Here is a 20,562-nt window from a genome sequence, read left to right on the forward strand (position 1 = left end):
CAGAAAGTTGAATATCATTCAGAATGATGGTCAATCACAAGCAAAAGAGCAATCAATTGAAAGCTCTACTGAAGTGAACCAAAATAACAACTCTATACTTGAAGAAAATGCACAATTTGAAGGAGGTATAAAGATTTTATTAACTTAATTTCTTTATTTTATATTAAATTATTTATAACACAATTGTTTATTAACTAAATCAACAATCACAAACAGAACAACACATACAAGAAGATAGTCATGTTCAGTCTCATACTTCTCTTGAAAGTGCAAGTGAAAGATCAACTAAAGGTATTTATACACATATGCTTTTTTGGGTTAGAATTATATGTACAATTATGTTTGAGTTGAATATCTTTTAGAATATGATAAGATTAAATTTACTAGTGAGTTTCTTTTTTCCATATAGTTCAAATCTGTGTGTGTGTGTTTGATAAATGTCATATCCATGAATGATTTAGGTAAGAAGAGAACCAGAGGTTATACACATATGCTAGATGTGTGGGACTTGCCAGATGGAGAATTCATACTTGTTGAAGTAGATCATTGGGGCAATCCTATGGGTTGGGAAGGGAAAACTATACTGAATGCAATTGGGAGCTTGGTAAGGAGACACCAATGTGCTCCTATCAATTTTCTTAGTTGGAAAGACATGCCTAAGGACTATATTACTGACATGGTTGAATCAATTCAGGTCTGGTATAAAACTTTATAAGTGTTGTTTCATCTTGCTTCTTGTAAAATTTTATGTCTTCTAATGTCTAACAAAATGATCTTTTTTGTTTGTTAATGATACTCATAATAGAGTAAGTTTCGATTTGCTCCTGAATTAACTGAACAAACAAAGAAAATATTGATTAATGACATGAGTCTGAAATGGAGGCAATTTAAATATGAATTGAAATTAAAAGGATATGATGAGACCAAAACTAAGGAGGAAATGGATGCTCACATCCCAGATCCAAGGGTTGATCCTTCTCAATATCGTGATTTAGTACATTATTGGTGTTTTGAGAAAGGACAGGTATACATGACAATGTCACCAACCTTTTGCTAACATAACAATTATATATTATATGTTTATTTTTATTATTGACTTTTTATATTTGTTGGTTATAGAAAATAAGCAACATCAACAAAAGGAGCTGCTCAAAATATAAGGACTTGCATTGCATGGGAACCAATAATCTTCCAAGACGGATTCATGAGATGGTTTGTCTTTTTTATATTTTTTATTATTAAATTGTTTAATACAAATAGGATGATTGATTTTTTTAACTAATGTTAGACAACAAAGGCTAAGGGAGTGCAACCTTCTAGGGAGAAAATTTATATCGACACTCGAACTCGTAAAGATGGAAGCATTGTTACTGAAAAGGCTGCTATTGTAATTGTAAGAATTTTAATTTTTATTTCAATACTTTTTCTTTGTTTTGCTCAATTTTCTAATAGAAGGTTATGGGGTGAGGGGGAGTAACTAATGTGGAGATGAGTTTTGTTTAGTGATATTGAAGTATTCAGGATATTGATGTATGATAATAATTTATAAGGTGTATTTATGTAGGATGAACTGAAAAAGAAAATGGTTGAAACAGAGAGTTCACAAAATTTATAAAGCACCCAAGATTCTACTAATTGGACAAATGATATATATTCAAAAGTCAAAGGACCTAAAAAAAGAGGACGTGTGTGTTGTCTTGGCAAGCTTCCACATCAAGCAAGTTCATCTCAAAGCTCTTATGCAAACAATAGAATTCAAAAGTTGGAGAATTTGCTTGGAAACCTTGTAGCTGTTCTTAAAGTACGATTTGCAGAAGATCCACAAATTAATCAAGTCTTAGAAGCTATAGATCAAGAGGTATGAATTTATAATTCTACTTATTCAACGATTTAACTATGATATGATACTTTACAAAGAAAAAACATTCTTTTAATTTAGGTACCTACAAATGGTTCTACCAGTAAAGATCATCAAACTACAAACAATCTTAACTAGAGGTGAGTTGAAATTTAGATGGTAATGAAGATGCGAGCCGACGACAAAATGTTATTTCAGGAACATGATTTAGATGGTAATGAAGATGTGAGCCGGCGACAAAATGTTCAAGTGTTTGGTTTTACTTTGTCTATTTGTCCAGCAACTCGAATTAACTCTTTTATACATTTAGAAATTTAGAAACTTGTTACATTTTAGTGATGATTCCCTCCATGGAAAGAGGGTCATGGTGCACCAAAAATATATACTTAGGAAGGACTATGCACATGGTACTAAAAAACAAGGCAAAGTGAATTGGAAAATTTTCTATAGCACTACTAATGCTAGATCATTTCACAATGACAATGGATCAAGGGCTGCAATATGTTAAAAAGCACACAATCTAGTTACAATAATCACAAATTAGGCTAATAAAAATTTAATTGTATGTAGCAGGTTGTTGTAACTTTTCAAAGGTCATGTTGTAGCAGATCTCTAACTTTGTGTAGCATAATAATAAGCTCATGTATATTTAATTAAAAATTATAATCAACAAAGAGTGTAATTAGGAACTAGTTTTATTATTATTATATGACATTTACCTACAGAAGACTGTAGGTACAAGTAAATTGACTTTTACCTACAGTTAGAGATTATAGGTATAAATTAATATCTTTTACCTGCACATTTGAAATAGTAGGTGTTACCTATAGTGATAGTTAAATTTGACTGTAGGTAAAAATATATCCGTAGGTAAAGCCTATAGTGACAGACTATTAGTTGTCACTGTATACCCCTTCAAAGTTGATGCAAAAAACGTCTGTAGGACAAAGTCCTTTATACATCTACCTACGGATTTTGGACTTCTAGTGATAGATTTTGATTGTAGGTAAAAGTCATTGTCCTTGTAGTGAGGTTATCTGGGATGCTATCGTGTTCGGGGTGATGCAATCCTACCCCGCAAGGGTATTGGATAGAAGACTCCAAGAGGATTGGACTAGAGCTTCTAAAGAAGGCCTTGGGGTTCTCATGAATCTCAGGGTAGATTTCTGAGCCCATGGACCAAGGTTGGGTCCTCTCTTCTTTGTAAATATTAGAATAGATTTTTCCTTCTTTTAGGCCTTGTATTTTGGCCATTCTAGTAGTATAGGGTTTTAGCCTTGTATTTCAGGGCATTTTGAGTAGTCTTTGTATTAGGGACTTTTTTTTTATATTTTCATGTATTTTGGCATGGGGGTGAGCTTAGCTATTATAGGGGGTGTGTGTAGCTAAGCTCTAGCTTCTTTAGGAATCTTCTTAAGGAAGCTTCTCAAAGAGGTGAGCTTAGTTATTAGAGGGGTGTGTGCAGCTAAGCTCTAGCTTCTCAAGGAAGTTTTCTCAAAAAAGCTTCTCAAGGAAGTTTTCTCAAGAAAGCTTCTCAAGGAAGCTACCAAGTCTATAAATAGAAGCATGTGTAACACTTGTTGTAACTTTGATGAATGAGAGTCTTGTGAGACATACTTCAAAGTGCCACTTCTCTCCCTCTTTTATTCCTTCAATTTCGTGCTCCCCCCTCTCTCTTTCTCTCCCTCTTTCTTTTCCTCCATTGAAGCATCCTTCCAAGCTTCTTATCCAAGGCTCATCTTGGTGGTGAAGCTCCTTCTTCCATGGCTTATTCCCTAGTGGATGACGCCTCCTCTCACCTCTTCTCCTTTGTCTTCCGCTGCATCTCCATGGTGGAAAATCACCATTAAAGGACATCATTGAAGCTCAAAGATCCATCCTCCATAGAAGCCCCACAAGCAAGCTTCCATCAAGTGGTATCAGAGCACAAGAGCTTCAAGTAGGTGCTCCTTAAACTTCCATTAATTTTTTTGCTTTACCTTCTCTTCCATTGTTGTTTCTTCATTTTTTCTCCATGTATCTCCTCACATGTCTTGTGCTAAATGTTGTTAACATGATTCTTTAGAGTTTCCACCAATTAAACTTGCTATAGAAGCTAGATTTGATTTTCTATGGTTCAAATTTCTTGTTCTTGTTCTTAAACCATGAATTGTGTTGAGTTTAGGTTCCTTTGAGTTTTGTCTTGTTATTTTTTGTGGCTTAAACCTAAACCATAAAATTCTTACAAAAATATTAAAGTATAAGAAAACCTCAAAAATCTAGAGTGGCTTGTTCACCTATTGTAGTTTTGTCATAGAAGTCATGTCTAGTCATGAAACTTGTCACATAAGATTTCTTATGTTGTGCTGAATTTTATTTTTCTTGTTTCTTTGTCTAACTCATTTGTTCATGAGTGTATGAAATTCTTTTAGCCTATTAGTTGATTTGAGTCAAATCTTTCATGTTAATTAGTCCTTAACATGTTCATGCAAAATTCTTAGAGAGTCTTTGATTGTGAACCTTTTCTTGAACTTTTAGGTTTCCTTATGATTGTGTCTATTGTGAATTTGAGTTTTGGTGATTGAATTGCTGGCTGAAATGTTGATCCTAAGTGAATATTGAACTCCTAAAACTGTGGTAAACAATCCTAGTGAGTTCAACATACATAGGAAGGTTGAAAGTAAGCCCAAGGCAATCAATATACCATGCTTAAAAAAAATCGCTGGTGCTGGCAGCTTGGACATACAAACTTGTAAACTGAGAATTGGTTACTTCGAATTTTGAGCTGAAATTTTTACTGAATTTTCTAGACATCTGGAAAAAAGTTATAAAAAAATAACCAAGTGATTTGGATAAAAGGAAAAAATAATAAAAATCACACAAGTTGGCAGAAAAATCAGTATCCAGGAAAAAAAAAGTGAAAGGGAAGTGTGCTTGTTGTTTTGGCTCAAAATTTATTCTATAATTGGTGCCTATGTTATACCAATCTTAGTTCTGAAATTTCAATTGAAAATTAATGTGAAAACAAGTGCCAAAGCTAGAGGTTTGTTGAGTTTTTTTTTATAGTTTTTTTACTCTACTCTAGAGCCATTCTAAGTTTTACTTTGAGTCCTAGCTTGCTTCTATGTCCTTTTCATTGCTTTAATTGTTGAGTAATCCTTGAAAAATTGTCTTGTTAAAATTCCATTGGTTTAGCTTTCATTTCATTCTTTTTGGTCTTTGGTTATTGCTTGTCTCTTTGTTTCCTTGTTTGTGGGTTTCCATATAGGGAATTGGAAGGAGGATTGGTGCCATCCCTTGAAGTATTTGAGTCAAGAAGAAAGGGGCCAACCACCTTAAGAGCTATTGGACTAAGAAGCACTCCAAATTGAGTGAATCACCAAAGAGAGAACAACCACCAAAATTGAGGACCATTTTGTAATTTTTTAATTTGCGATTTACTTACCTTCATTGCTTTCAAGTTTTGTAACAGAAAGGCCTTTCATTGGAAGTGTGTTGGGAGCCTCCAATAGGTTACCAAACTTCCATTTGTGTGTAATAATTTTAGGCAATTTTTCCTTACGATAGTGAGTGTTTTGTTGGAAACCTTGAATGTGGTCATCCAAACACTCTTAGGATTCACCTAGTTTACTTTTCTTGCTTACTTTCATAGCTTATTTCCTTTACCTTCCATTGTCTAACCACCTAGATAGCTTGCATTTTACCAATTAGTTTTTTCCCTTATCTTTCACACCTCTTTTAGTGTTTATTTTGGCTAGTTTCAACCATAGTTTCTTTTACCGTTTGTTTTCAAACCTCCAACAAGAAAGAACCACAACTTAGGAACCAACATGAGTCATCATTCATCTAGTGTTAATGGCGAGGGTACTAGTCATAAAGACCCTTTATCTAGAATCTTAGATGAGTTGAGTTCCCTCAAGTTATGGAAAGAAAAACAAGAGAGAAAAGAAAAAGAAAAAAAAAAAGTGGAAGAAATAAGTCAAGATGAACGAAAGAAAATAAGAGAGGAAGAAAGAAGAAAAATAATGAAAGAAATGAAAAGAGAAAAACATGCCTCCTATAGTAGTCATAACTCTTGCAAGAGCCTAAGTGAAGAACTTCACGACTATTATGAAGGAAGGAATAAGTCACATCTTAGACCTCACTCCCATAGGAGAGAAAAGGAAAGAAAGCCTCAAGAGGCTAACATTAACCTCCCATACTTCTATGAGAAGGACAATGTAGAGGCTAACTTAGATTGTGAAATAAGGGTAGAGCAACAACTTAAAGAGAAGTCTACTTCAAAATCTTATGGCTCTCACTCTTATCCAAAGAAAGACCAAGGTCAAGGAATCTTAGGGGTGATACCTTCTAAGCCCAAAGATGATAAGGGGAAGATAATAGAAAAGCAAGCCCCTAAGGCTAGTATGCAAGAGAAGACTAGCTCTATAAAGTGCTTTAAATGTCTTGGAAGAAGACACATTACTTCTCAATGCCCCACCACGAAAACCATGATTATGAGGGGCCAAGACATTTATAGTAGCCAAGATGAGGCTACTACTTCACCTTCATCTAATGAAAATGAAGAAGCAATAGGGGAAGAATCTAGGAAAGAAATCTATCCCCAAGAAGAAGGACAACCTTTAATGGTTAAGGAGGAGTGTAAGGAGGTAAGTGTCTCCTCCAAGAGGTTAGTTAAGAAGGAAAGTCATTTTGAAATAAAGACAAATATTAAAGAAACTTCCCCTCTTAGACAACCTCCACATCTTCTCCTTTGTAAAAAGACACTTGTTAGCACTGCCACACCTCTTGGGCTTGAGGTTATTCCCCAAGTAAAAGAGTTGTTGGATGAGGGTTTGGTTCGTAAGAGCTTAAATCCTTGTGCTTTGTTGGTGCCCAAAATAGGTATTATTAGGCACCAAATCCCTAAAATAAGTGATATGATGAATGTGTTGAGTGTTGCAACCTTCTTTTGTAAAATCAGTCATGCACACAACATCTTCATGATTCATGTACATAGGGACTCATTAGGTAAGTTTGTTCTTATTTTTGGTTTTAATACAAACTTAGGTGCTCATATGGGACACCTTAGGTTTGTCGTATTTTTTTGTAGGAATAATCAACACCAAAATATAGAAAAAGGTACGCTTTATTGCATTACTTTCCTTAATTTTTTAAATAGTGGTCAAGGGGTTCCCACAGACCCTAAGAGAATAAAGGTCATTCCTGATTGGCCCACTCCACCAAGTATAAGGGAAATCTGGGGTTGCCATGACTTAACAAACTTTTACAAAAGGTTTGTCCCATATTTTTCTATACTTGTAGCACCACTCATTGAGTTTGTGAGGAACAATGTTCCCTCATGGGAAGATGTCCATGAAAGGGGTTTTCAGACCTTACCCTACTCTAACATACCCAACACCACTAATACATATGTTTTTATTCTTTTTACAGGTGTCGAGGGAAGGAGCCCAGAATATGAAGAGCCTCGGGATTTGAGGTCAAATCCTTTCCAAGGTGGAGGGGATGATGCAATCCTACCCCGCAAGGGTATTGGATAGAAGACTCCAAGAGGATTGGACTAGAGCTTCTAAAGAAGGCCTTGGGGTTCTCATGAATCCCAGGGTAGATTTCTGAGCCCATGGACCAAGGTTGGGTCCTCTCTTCTTTGTAAATATTAGAATAGATTTTTCCTTCTTTTAGGCCTTGTATTTTTGCCATTCTAGTAGTATAGGGTTTTAGCCTTGTATTTCAGGGCATTTTGAGTAGTCTTTGTATTAGGGACTTTTTTTTATATTTTCATGTATTTTGGCATGGGGGTGAGCTTAGCTATTATAGAGGGTGTGTGTAGCTAAGCTCTAGCTTCTTTAGGAATCTTCTCAAGGAAGCTTCTCAAAGAGGTGAGCTTAGTTATTAAAGGGGTGTGTGCAGCTAAGCTCTAGCTTCTCAAGGAAGTTTTCTCAAAAAAGCTTCTCAAGGAAGTTTTCTCAAGAAAGCTTCTCAAGGAAGCTACCAAGTCTATAAATAGAAGCATGTGTAACACTTGTTGTAACTTTGATGAATGAGAGTCTTGTGAGACATACTTCAAAGTTCCACTTCTCTCCCTCTTTTATTCCTTCAATTTCGTGCTCCCCCCTCTCTCTTTCTCTCCCTCTTTCTTTTCCTCCATTGAAGCATCCTTCCAAGCTTCTTATCCAAGGCTCATCTTGGTGGTGAAGCTCCTTCTTCCATGGCTTATTCCCTAGTGGATGGGGCCTCCTCTCACATCTTCTCCTTTGTCTTCCGCTGCATCTCCATGGTGGAAAATCACCATTAAAGAACATCATTGAAGCTCAAAGATTCATCCTCCATAGAAGCCCCACAAGCAAGCTTCCATCATGGGGTGTTTAATCAAGACTTCCCGTTGTACATAAAGCACGAAGATCTGTCTGAAATTGCACACGGTGGTCAATGTCTCAACATATCTGTTATACAGTTGTGGATTCTGTAAGTCAATTTAAATTATCGTTAATTACTTAAGTTATTGTTTTAAATTCATACATAATTAACTTTGTGTTAATAAAAATAGGCATCTGACTGAGACAAGTATGCGAGCGGGGAATTCCGATGTGTATGGATTCCTCGAGCCACAGTCCATCTAGAGATCTAGGCAATCGGAATTTGAATTAGAAAGTTACATGAAAAATTGGATGCATAATTCAAAACGCGATGTTTACCTAGGAGCCTACCTGAATGGATAAGTAAAACTGAACAACTGAATTTAAATAGTGTATAATACTACAATAACCCATATTGGTCTCCACTGCAGTGCACACTGGCAAATGGTCGTCATTTTGCCTAAGGAAAATCTTGTTGTCTGGTTTTGTTCCTTGCATAACAGGCCAGATAACTACCTTAAAGGAATAATTTACAGGTCAGTGTTATTTTTCAATACATTTTCATTACCATTACTCAACAACATCAATATTTTAATGTTCCTTGTATTCAACAATGCTTTGAAAGGACTTGATGATACTCCACAACCTAAATCCAAGGCTGGTGTTAGGTGGATTGTTGTTAAAGTAAGTGATTTAAAGAAAACTTCTACTTATATATATTTTATGTGTGTGTACACTAATTGTAGTTAATGTTTAATATCTAAATTTCATTATGTATGTAGTGTAATAGACAAAAAGGAAGCACTGAGTGTGGCTATTACGTGATGCACTGGATGTCCACTATAATCTTAGGAAGTTTCATGAATAACTGGGAAACAGTAATTGTTTATTTCAAACAAAGTTGATTTTTTTATCATTGGTATTACATTATTGATCGAGGCCGTACCCGAATCAAATAAACATTAAAAATGTAATATCTAGGAAGTGATCCTAGGTCATCTCCCAACGAGCAATAGTCAACCAAACATTCATAACAGATAATAATAAAACAGTAACGAATTGGGGGAGGGGGTTGTTTGTTTTTGTAAATTAAACACCGAGCAAATTGTAATTAGAAAATATCATAATTAAAAATACGTTGTTTGCCCTTGATTCACAAGCAAGTCTCTTATCCTAGGTTACGAGAATTTATCCTTTATCAGTTCAACCACTTAATCCAACCCTAAATTAAATTACTAAGCGAAATTTAACATAAGGCAGTCATTATGTGATTAAGCAACACATACACCAATTAATCATGAACGAACTAATCATTAAGAATGAACGTAAATTAAGCGCAAAGACAATTAATCAAGCACTAAGCATGCATGGATTAATAGCAACAAATACAAAGTAATTGGTGAAGAGGAAAAAATGATCAGAATTCAATAGTAATAATAAAACATCAAAGAGAGTTGTGCTTGATCCTCAAGAGAAAACAACACTGGAGACTTAGCCTTCCATTAATTAGTAGAAAACAAAATTTTATTGCTACGTGAATAGTAAAAACTGGAATTGCAAAACCTAAAATTATTCTTTCTTCCCAAAACTAAAAGAGAGCCCTAAAACTAAAACCTTAGTGCTGTTATATAGGTTCTCAGCCCCAAAGCTTACAAATCTGTTTTAAGTCCAAGCTCATAAATAAAATAAAATCTGGGCAAGATAAGATAAGATTTGATAAAATAAAATCTAGATGAAATAAAATCTAGATAAGATAAGATAAAATCTAGATGAAATAATATCTAGATGAGGTAAAATCTGGATAAGATAAGATTTGATAAAATTGTTTGTTTTCTTCAAGTCAATGCCCAATTCCGGATTCAAGCCCAATTGCTTACAATTCTCGTGAAATTAAATTAAAAACACAAAATTAGTCCAGTAGGCCCAAATGATAAAACTGCATAATTAATTTGACAATTAAGGCTAATCAGTAATTAAAATGGTGACAAAAAGGGTTAAGAAATAAGAGAAAATGATGACACATCAATTATTAACTTATGTTTTATTTGATCATGCAGTATTTTAATGATGTTAGACCATTGGAAGCAGAGAGATTGAAGGCGCTTCGCATCCAGTGGGCACAGTATTATCTCAAAGTTAGAAGTCAAAGTTAGGATGTTAGGGAACTATGTAATTTTAGGTTACTTAATTAGTTTACTAGCTTGCTTTACATTTTTTACAATTGTTGTTTCATTTTAACATTGAATAGTCTTTCTTGATAGTTATTAATAAATTATTTATTCATAGTCATCGATGGATTTTTTATAATTGATAGTTTACTAGCTAGCTTTCTGCTAAAAACTGTATCAAAACAGAATGCAAATGATATATGTTGTGTTGTGTGGTCTGATTTGAAATTTATAGGTTAAATTTTGGGTTTTTTTGTAAAAATAGAAAGTGTATTTAAAAAAAATCCTAATAACAACATCGGTTTTTTAAAAAAACCAATGTTAATATCCAATATCGGTTTTGTTTAAAAACCGATGTTAACTTATACGTTAACATCAATTTTTGAGTGAAGCTCATGTTAACATAACCAATGTTAACATTGGTTTTCTACATCAGTTTCACTCAAAAACTGATGTTAACGTTTGGAAGTTAACATCAGGTTTGTACAAAACTGATGTTAACGTATAAGCTAACATCGGTTTTGTACAAAAACAGATGTGAACTGTCAACATTCATACCTTTTCTTGGTGTAATTCTTAGTATATAATATCAGTTATTTAAAGAACCAATGTTGTCAATTTTACGTTAACATCGGTTTTGGAAAATTGATGTTAACGATAATACTTTCAACATCGGTTAAAACCAATGTCGAAAGTTATAAATAACCGATGTAAAAAATATATTTTCTAATAGTGAATATAATTGTATAACAAAAAAATTATTCAATTTTTTATTGAGTCATTTGTTTTGGCATATATAATTAGTAAAATATTAAAAAAAATAATACTATTTTAGAAATATACGTGTAATTTATTAAATTATAAGTACACAAATAAAATGCAGTGAATAATATTGACAATATATAACATAATGTACAATTAATATATGATTTTATATGCAGGAATATTTGATGAACTATATTTTGAATTTTAACAAAATGAAAACATTATTGTTCATATGTTTCTAATAAGAAAGATGTTTAAGTTTAAATATTATGTTGTATTTTCCTGTCAATTTCAAACCAAAAATTAATGTGAAGGTTACACAAATTAAAAAATACAAAAATAAAATGATAATAAATATTGGAATATTGTATTAAATAAGAAATATATGATAGGAAATAGCATGTACTAACAATACATGATTTATATTTTGAAAGACTTCTCTATAAACAACATTTGAAATGATATTTGAATAATTTTCATCTTCAATACATATAAAAATCTTTAATCCTTCACATATTCTAACATTGATATTGTCGCATATAGTTGTACGTGCAAAAAATTGATCTAGGAAGATAAATTCTAAAATTTTTAAGAGACTATAAATGACTTTGATTAAAGTAATATAAAATTTTTAAAAAATGTTTGTGTATTTGTAGGTTTAATTTGTATTAAATATTATTTGTATCAACAAAAAAATATTTTTTTTAACATTTAACATAAAAATAAATACAAATTTTGTACTCTGAAACTTCTTTAACATTAGCATTTGATATACCCATCATACTTGATAAAATAATATATTTAATTAGTTATTTTCAATGTCTTATTTTATGTCTTAAAATAAATTTATTCAGTCAGATTTATTTACTCACCATTTAAAATTCTTCAATTGAATTGTTTGAGTTGTTCTAAAAAAGATGGGAATTTATGTCAACAGTAAATTCATCTCATAGTGTACAAATGTTTTTTGACGAGACTCATAGTGTACAAATTAATCACCCTGAAGCAGTCGATTGAATTTATGTCAACAGTAAATTTATTCAGGTATCTCAATTGAATGTTGAATGTTGTTGTAATTGGTTGTACTAAAACTCTTGATTTGTTATTAACTAACTAGAAAATGTATTTATTGTATCGCAGTCTGAATTTGACATTCCTGAAGCAACTGATTTGAGGACAAAGAAAAAAAATACTTCAGACCGTAGGAGAATGGTGGAGGCAGTTTAAGTCAGATTTAACCTCCAAATGGGCTCTGGCACACAGCAAGGAAAAAGTGTGTGAGAAGTACGACATAAGCAAAGAGAAGTGGAACCAGTTTTGTCAGAGTTGTAGAGACCCTTCATAGGAGGTTAGTTGATTTTCATTGTTTTTTAAACTTCATATTTATGTATTATTGTCAACCGTATTAAGTTAGCCTTATGTGTAATTGTCACAAGATGTTCAAAAGAAGGCGTAGGCCATTCAGAAACAAAACAATGTCCCTCACGTGTTGTCTCATGAGGGTTATGATTTCCTAGAACATAAGTTGATGGATGAGAAGAAAAATAAATGATTAAAGGAAGCAGCCCAATCCGAGAGCATTGACACAATCATTGATCCTCCATCTCCCATTAAACGACACATGAAGTGGAAGATGGTCTGCACGAAAAAATTAAGTCAAATGACATATAAGGCAACAAAGGAAATTGCAGATAGGATTGTAAGTAACTCTCATTTGTTAGTGGTCATTTTTTATAATAATTGTTGAATGAGTAAAACAAATTTGTTTAATCTATTGACTATAGGATTCCCTGGAATATCAGGTCTCACAGGGAAGCTTTGTCACCCATGGACGGCAGGATGCACTGACTACTGCCATAGGACGACCAGAACATCATGCTCATGTTCGTGTTGCTAGAGCCAGTGTCACGATCAAACACTACTTTGGACCGGCTTCAAGGGCTCCCGCACCTCTTCGTCCATGGCTCCTGAAGACCTAGAGCAACTGATATAAAAGATCATATACCAGCTGGAGGAGCCGATCACAGAAAAAGTGACTCAACAATTAATGTTGTCCTTCAGCCAAATGCAGTCACAGATGCAATCATAGGGACTCTCATTGCCTCCAGGTGTTGAGGTTGGTTATTTTGCTACTCATGTCAGCACAAAATAAAGTTGTGTCGATCCCTTCGGGCAGGACCCAGAAATAGGTGACTTAGACAAATGTAGGTTGTATGTCGATGACAATCCTCCTCAACTGGTTGCTCTTGGAAGAGTTTATGAGGGGTCGACAACCATCCACAACATTCCTTTGGGTAATGATCAAGTGAAGGTTGGTGTTAAGGAAGTTTGAGATGTTGATGCTCGTGTTCTTGTACCCGCTCAAGGGGTTTAGTTAGTGAGACAAACACTTAATACCTTTCTTGCTTGGCCGACACATCTTGTAAAGCCTTATCCAAAACAAGTATTTCATTTTATTTTTTAAGAATTTTTAAAAAAGGATTTGTTACAAATCAAGTTTTCACTGTCATTTGCTTATGTTTATTAACTGTGTAGAATAAACAGGGAGCTGAAGGACCAACAAAACCTATAGATAGGTCGGATCCTTGTGTCGATCCCCTATACCTGATGACATTGACCATCCTACAGCTTATCCTCAAGCCGTTACAAGTGTCGTGGGATGCTACCGTGTTTGGGGTGCATAATGATAACTTCCCATTGTGCATAAAACATGTAGATCTTTCTGAATTAGCAAAAAATGGTTAATGTCTGAGCATCTTTGTTATACAATTGTGGATTCTATAAGTCACTTTACATTATTGTATATTACCTAACTGATTGTTTTAAATTCATACATTATTTAATTTATTTTAACAACAATAGGCATATGACTAAGACAAGTACGCGAGCGGGGAATGTCGATGTGTATGGATTCCTCGAGCCACAGTCCATACAAAAATCTGGGTAATCGCAATTTGAATCAAAAGATTATATTAAGAAATGGATGCAGAATTCATAGAGAGATGTGTGCCTAGAGGCCTACTTGAATGGGTAAGTTAAACTAAACAAATCAATTTAAATCATGTATACTTTTAATAACTTAATGTTCTTCAATGTTGTGCACATTGGCAAATGGCCGTTATTTTGCCTAAGGACAATGTTGTCATCTGGTTTTGTTCCTTGCACAATAGGCCCGACATCTACTTGAAAGGAATTATTAACAAACCTGTTGTATTTTGTAATGCATTTACTTTATAATTACAATTTGACATCAATATTTTAATTGTACAATACGCATGCATGTGCTCTTAATCAGTGTTTTGAAGGGATTCAATATCAATCAAGGAAGTAAATTCAAGGTTGTTAAATGGATTCTAGTTAAAGTAAGTCATTTAAATAATGTTTGATGTCTTAAAAATTAAATTTTATTACTCTTTACACTAATTTTCAGTTAACTTTGAATATCTAAATATCTTATTCAACTTAGTGTAATAAGCAAAAAAGGAAGCATTGAGTGTGGGTACTACATAATGCATTGGATGTCAACGATAGTCCTAGGAGGTTTCAAGGATAACTAGGAAACGATAATTGATTACTTGAAAACTAATTCAATTTGTTATAATTGTTATTATTTAGACTTATATATTAACTTATGTTTTATTATATCATGCAGTATTTTACTTATCAAAGACCATTGGAATCAGAGAGAATTAAGGCAATTTGCATTCAGTGAACAAAATATTATCTAAAAGTTAAAAATCAAACACTAGGAGTTTAAGTAATTTTAGAACTGTGGAGTTACGTTAATTTAGATTAGGTTGCAAATGATTTTATGTATTCACTTTCATTACTTGAAATATTTCTTTTAATTGATAGTAAATATTCAATTATATATTATCAATAAATTTTAAACTACATGATAAAAACTATCAAGACTGGTTCTGATTTTTAGTTTACAAGTTAATTTGGGGTAATTAAAAAAAACAGACAGGATATTAAAAATACAAAAAACGACATCGGTTCTTCTAAAAATTGATGTTGTTTCTCAAAAAACATCAGTTTCTAGAAAAACTGATGTCGATGTCGTTTCTCAAAAACAACATCAGTTTTTAGTAAAACTAATGTTGTCGTTGATTGGCAACATCATTATTTTCTAAAAACCGATGTTGGCAAGCACAAAACTACATCAAATTTTAGAAAAATCAATGTTGTCAGTCAACAACAACATCGGTTGTAATAAAAACCGATGTTGCTTTTGAGAAACAATTCGATTTTCATGAAAAACCGATGTGGTTTGGTACATATTTTACATTTTTTGTTAATTTTTATTATACGACATTGGTTTTGTAGAAAATCGATGTTGTGTAGTTTAGTTAACATCAGTTTTAGAAAACCGATGTTAATGTTGAAACTTTTAACATTGGTTAATAACCAATGTCCAAAGTCCTTAATAACCAATGTTAAAAGCATATTTTCTAGTAGTGATCGTCTAATCAAGCTGTTAGACTAAATTTTTTAACCTGTGATGTTACAAACTACAAAAAGAAACACAAGTCATTAACAAAATACAGAAAAACAAAAATCAAATTATACCTCTAGCCATTTCCATGAATTAAATCAGAATTCCATAAATTGTAAAGCAGAATCAGGATATAACATATGAAAAACAAATACATATCAAAAAACCTTTACTGATTTAGTGGTCTACACATACTAGAGCGTCCTATGAGTCATATCAAGAATGCATTTAGTAGTCATTACCACTCATTATTGGTCATTACAACCCATTAGTAGCCATTCAATTTGGCTTCTCAATTCCAAAACTAATGAGCCTTTCATTTTCCAAAATGTTAAGACCAAAATTATTACACAAGCCACACCCCTTACTGCCACTATTCATTTGCAAGGCAGTGATAATTGATTTAACATCCCAACTCGACATTGTTTAGAGGAGGAAACTAGCCATGGCTACAATAAAGCTTGATTTTTTTATGCCAGGGGAACCGTACAGGAGGAAGCTTTGTTTTTAAAAAAATATTAATCAAACCTATGCTTGATAAGACTCCTTATGAATTATGGAAAGGAAGAAGATTCAATATTTCATACTTCATCCTTTTGAATGTGAGTGTTTTATCCTTAATACCAAAGATCAGCTTACAATATTTGATTTAAAAGTGAACAAAGGAATTTTCCTTTGATATTCTGATATTTCAAAGGCTTGTAGAGTTTTCAACTCTAAAACTTTACATGTTGAAGAATTTATCAATGTCAAGTAGGGGCAGACACAAGTCGGTTTGATCGTATTCATGCCATCTTTTTATCTGATCTTATCAATTGTAACTGCTTTGGATTGGATTGGATTTTGCATAGTTTAAGACGTAAGTCTGCAATTTGGTTGGAACCAATATGATTATAATCAGATTGGATTATCGAATTTATTATTAAAATAAAAAAATCATTTTTAAAAGTGATTCTAATAGTATGCAGTTTAATAAATTTAAATCAAAAACTATTTTTTAATCACTAGTCTAATATGAAACATCTTTCATTCCAAGTTAAATTAAGCCATGTCCTATTTTATAATTATAGTAATAATAGATCACTAACCTTAAAATGAAAAAAAATACAATAAATTGGGTTAGGCTAAAAAGCCCGAATCTAAAGATTAAAAAATATATTATAAAATAAAATAAAATAAAATAAAAATATACTAAGTAATCATGTGGATCAGATCAAGTTAGATTTTCACAAGTGAAATTTGATATTTGATTCAAACTCATTAAAATTGCAATTTTTGAATCCATCTCAAACAAATGATCTAAACCAATCTGGATTTTCCAATTTGGATCGATTCAGATTCACCCCTAATGTCAAGTTCAATGATTAACTAATGTTTGATATCAGACTATCAAATCTTAAAGGAAATTTTAAAAATATGAAAATTGGTTCGTCTGATCTCCCATGAACATATAAGGTCAAACCATATGATGCGGTCAAGCCTCGGACTGAAGGACCATCTGATCAAAAAACTCACACTACTAGAAATAATGGTTTTAACATTGTTACATTAACATTGGTTTTCTATAAAATCGATGTTAACAAAAATGCGGTGGCATATTTCTAAATAACGTGAGTTCGTTAACATTTATTTTTCAAAAAATGATGTTAACATGAGTTCGTTACACATTGGTTTTTAAAAAAACTGATGTTAACAACTGATAAAATGACATCAATTTTTATATGTTATTTGATTAATTCTTAACATCCATTTTTATAAATACAGAAAAAAAAGCAATGTTGTGTTTTAACCTAAATTAAAATCCCAATCATCACTGCGTTCTCTTTTTGCATTCAGTTTGTACCGTTCCTCCCAAACCCTTTACCAGAGCTCTCACTCTCACCCTTGCGACGATCCTCTCCCTCATGACGGTCCTCACCCTTAGTCTTACGTCGTCACTCGCGAAGGTGCTCCCTACGTTCTGTTGCGATGTCGTCACCACCTCCCCCGTGTTCTACTACGACATCATCACCATTTCATCTTCTTGCAACCTCGCGACTTGAAACCCTCTTTGGTTTTGTGGTCTGTTTCTATGGTGACACTTCCTCCCCATGTTAGTACCTGACAATATGCTCTCTGAGCAATGCATTTTCTTTGTGTTCGAGCTATATAGTTGGGTGGTTGCATTCGCATTTTAACTGGCTCATATTTGTGCTAAAAATGTGTTCTCTGTTCCTAACATGAAACATTTACTAAAAAGGTTTTAAGCTAAGCTAGTTGAAGAAGGTGAAGCTCATGGTTCTTTAATCTTAATCACAAATTTGTATCTCTATCATATCATATCCATAGTTTGGCATATTACCTGACTCATATTCGTATGAAAAGTTGTATCGTGAATATTTTGTTTGCTGATGACATATTTTGTTGCTCTTGGGTGTTGAAGTATTTTTATTATTCATTTTTGGTAGGTTGTCGTCAAAAGTGGGGCTGTTTCGAATCATTTTAGGTTCTTGTCATAATTCATTTTATCAGCAGCATAATCTCTATATAATTTCTTTGTCCATGTCCCTTTAAATCTTGATCACATTCTCTTTAATAATAGAAAGGGTCACAATTGAAGGCATTTTGAAATTTTTAATTAACAATGACTGTGATTAAATTTATTAACTTTAATAAAGAGGAAACAAAAAAACATTATAATTAGTTGTAGAGACCCCTCAAGGGACGTTAGTTGACTTGCATTGTTTATGAATTTCACAGTTATGCATTATTTTCAAGCGCATTTCGTTGACAAGTTTTTGTCTAATTGTGATAGGATGTTAGAAAGAAGGCTCAGGCTATCCAGAAACTAAACACTACCCCTCACATGTTATCTCATGGGGATTATGTTTTACTAGAAGAAAAATTAATGGAGGAAAAACAAAAAGAAACGATTGGAGCAAGCAGCCCAATCCGGGAGCACAAAAATAATCTTTGATCCTCCATCTCCCATTATACGACACGAGAAGTGGAAAATGGCTTGCACCAAAAAATCTAAGGCAGCACGCGAAATTGCAAATGGGATTGTAAGTTATTTTTTTTCTTTCAATGGTCAATTTTTATAATAACAATAGTAGTCCATAATCTCATGTAGTATTTTGTTGACTGCAGGATTCCCTTAAAGAGAAGTCAAAACAGGGTAGTCTTTGGCTTCCAACAAGTGCACCAGATCGCACAAGTAGTATAAAACGGTAAGAACCGAGTATCGATCACTCGGGGAACTTGTGTTATTTGGTAAGCTATTTCAGAAAATAGGCGTCTATTGTGTAAAAGTAAGTGTGAATATGAACAAGTGTATAAACTATCTGTGCAAAAAGAAAGAAAATCACGCGAGATAAATTATGTGTAAAACAAGTAGAGAACATGTTGGTCTTCCTAATAGGTTCCTGATGCTTAAAAGATATTCTCTATCTAACAATGCTCATGTGTTCTTATGGTGTCTCCTGAGATACTAAACCCCAATTCCTCATGATAGTTTAGCCTAATCATGATCAAGCATCGTCTGTAGATTCCTCTTGTAAGACTAAACTCAACCAGGATCGCATTAAGACACACATACTCAACTAACTTATCGCACCCCAATTCCTCATGATAGCACGACAACTCAGCCCTACACTATCAAGGACCTTAGAGTCAGACCAATTTCCACTGTTGAATGACCCTAACAAAGCATGCATCTACGTGATCAAGGTAAAGGCATACTGGAATGAAAAGCAGATAGCACAGAGAACACACAAAACATCATTAAATAGATAGAAATATATTTACATCAGGTACTTACAGGGAAGATCCAACAGAGGATTTACCTTTCCATACCAGGAAGCCTTCTTAACAACAAAGAGAAGAACAAGATGAAAGATTGCAAAAATAAAAGTGGTGAGGATGTCTCCTTCACCTCTAGGATCTCACAATCACTCATAAACTCATCTCAAGCTCTCAAGCCGGCTCCTGCTTCAAGCTCTGGTCTCTGTAGATCTTCACACAGCAAAATCTCTCAAAACTCTCTGGAACTTGGACCTTTCTCTCTCTAGAAACCCTAGACATGCAAAGCTCTGAATCCCAGTCCAAACTCCCTTCACAAAATCTAATTTCAGGCTTAAATAGGTGGCCTTGTTCATGCTCGTGCGCTTAGCGCACGTTAGTGATTTTTGGCTTAGCGCGCCTTTCTCGCTTCACGGATAAACTGAAGCGGTGCGCTTAGAGAGATGAAGCGATGTGGTTAGCGAACCTGTACAACTCATCTTCTTCTAGATTCTTCCTCGCGCTTAGCCCAGGAGTGTTGCGCTTAGCGGATGCTCACTAAGTCAGCAGATTGGCTTAGCGAGAAGGTGAAAACAGTCTTTTCCAAAGCTTTCCTAATTAACCTGAAATTGAGAGAAAATGATTATTAAACACACAAAATGAAAATACTAAGTATTTATTACCTATACTTATAACATTACAAAATAACCATAAATTGGGAGAGTTTGATACAATTTATACAAGTTTTATACACAAAAATTAGTCATTTTCACCGACTAACACGTAGCTTTGTCGCCCATGGACGTTAGGATGTGCTAACTATTGCCATTGAGCGACCAAAGAACTCTGGTCATGTCCGTGCTATTGGAGTCGGTGTCACAATCAAACAATACTTTGGACCGACTCTGAAAAAACCTTGCACGTCTACGTCCATGACTTCTAAAGACCTAGAACATCTGACACAAAAAATCAAGGACCAACTGGAGCTGTTGCTCACTGAAAAAGTGACTAGGAAAATAATGTTGTCCTTCGGCCAGATATGGTCCCAAATGCAGTCGCAAATGCAATTCTAGGGACTCGTACTGCCTCCTAAGCCTGAGGTTGGTCCTTTTGTTGCTCCTGTCAACACAAAGGGAAGCTCTATCGATCCCTCGGGGCAAGACCCATACACAGATGAAT

The 20,562-nt window shown here is 33.7% G+C and overlaps 1 pseudogene; it reads left to right on the top strand.

The window, feature by feature from the left end:
* The first annotated feature begins 865 nt into the window (after positions 1-865).
* Positions 866-2,039, top strand: LOC106799165 (uncharacterized; annotated as a pseudogene).
* Positions 2,040-20,562: the final 18,523 nt, after the last annotated feature.

This window comes from Glycine max, chromosome 6 (genome assembly GCF_000004515.6).
Source record: "Glycine max cultivar Williams 82 chromosome 6, Glycine_max_v4.0, whole genome shotgun sequence".
Lineage (NCBI taxonomy): Eukaryota > Viridiplantae > Streptophyta > Magnoliopsida > Fabales > Fabaceae > Glycine > Glycine max.